Here is a 1,770-nt window from a genome sequence, read left to right as displayed (position 1 = left end):
TAAAATGCCCTATGTAAACTCTTTTAATACCACGTTATCCAACAATACATATAAAATGTGTTGTGATGAGGGCAAAAAACAAATTAAAGCCAACATAATCATATGTTACAATAAAAGAAAAACAAACAAACACAACAAAAAAGATTATATAAAAAACATATTGCGGCGAGAGAAAATAAAACAAAATGAAAAAAATAGAGAGAATCAAACACATCGTGTGCTGTGTAGAGAATTTAAAAATAAAAAAACAACAATTTACTCCAACACCAACTCGCCCACAAGCTTGCGATTCATTACTAACCTATCAACCCCCTCCAAGCCCACTGTTAACATGACATGCCCGTCTTAAGCCCTCGACGATTGCTCAACATCACGTCCTAAAGTCTCACCCATTGCTCACCACCACCCTCACCCTTCTGAGCGACATGTCCCAACTCCTAATGCATGACTCTAACACAACTACTACTATCAACCAAGTCAAAATTTCTTAAATAAAACGAAAACATACTAGAAAAAAGAAGATAGAAACACTAATTTAGTCTATAATTTCTAATAAATGAATGAATACATATTCTAAAATCAAATTAGGATCCATAACTAAAAACGTTAGATTATAGATTTGATTAGTAGTATTTTTAGATTTTTGGGAAATTGAGTTTACTGTTTTTGTAAGTTATGGGTATGCAGATGAAAGTGTATTACATAAATAAATACATTATGTTAGTTATTGTGAATATCGATCATAATATTCTCAAATTTATATAACGACAGTCTTAAAGTTGTGACATCAGAATTGTTTATATAACCACATACTTTAATTTATACAATACTTTGTAAGAAAACATTCGTCAGTGATGAAATGAACTTCGCGGGTCAATTAACACAGTCAATTTTGTATCAAAATTCTCAATGGTTAATTAGGTAGTTTCAACTTGCGTACATTGACACGTTACCACATCTAATTACCAGTACAATATTTTAATTTATGTGAAATTAAATATTAAGATGTTTTGCTTCTCAAGAAAATATATGAAGTATAATGCTTATGCAATATTTATGTGTGTTGTTTGCTACACAAGAGAATAACGATGTCAACAAGTTTTAAACCAATAAGGTCACATTCATGCATGAACTTATATAGTTAATCTCAAACACACTCGTGATTTTCACGATTACAAAAACTAGTTGATAAATCAAAATGAAAAATCTGGGGTCAAGGGTTCACTCATGTGACTAGAGATATGTTGAGTCAATAAACGAGGTCAAGGTCATGGTTTTCCTAGACTTAGCTATGTCCTCTCGGTCTTATAGCCCTCTTAGAATGACTCTATGACTTCTCACAACTTATAGGGTTAATCCTACCAATCTCACGCGGTCAAATCATCAATAAAAGCTTTCGCTTGAAGACCAATGAAATAAAGATACAAAATGAATTGAAAGAAGTTTCAAGCAATTCATCAAACACTTGGGGTGCAAGGAATTAGAGGTAAACACACAACAAATTCCTCACTAAAGTAATATCAACATGAACCCATAATCATCACACAAGATCCCTCAAAATCCTAGGGAGAAACTACTCAAAGATACCCCGTAGTTAAAAGCATAATAATAACAATGCAAGAAACATAATAATAACAATGCAAGAAACATGATCAAAGACAAGATTAACTAAAGCAAAGTAAAGTAAATTAGAATAAAGAGGAAAAGAAGAGATATTTAACCATAACAAGGAACTAGATGAAAAAGGAATGAACTTGCATTAAGAGGGAG

The sequence above is a fragment of the Silene latifolia genome, chromosome 10 (assembly GCF_048544455.1).
Source record: "Silene latifolia isolate original U9 population chromosome 10, ASM4854445v1, whole genome shotgun sequence".
Classification (NCBI taxonomy): domain Eukaryota; kingdom Viridiplantae; phylum Streptophyta; class Magnoliopsida; order Caryophyllales; family Caryophyllaceae; genus Silene; species Silene latifolia.
The sequence above is the reverse complement of the archived record's forward strand: the minus strand, read 5'-3'. Positions refer to the sequence as shown.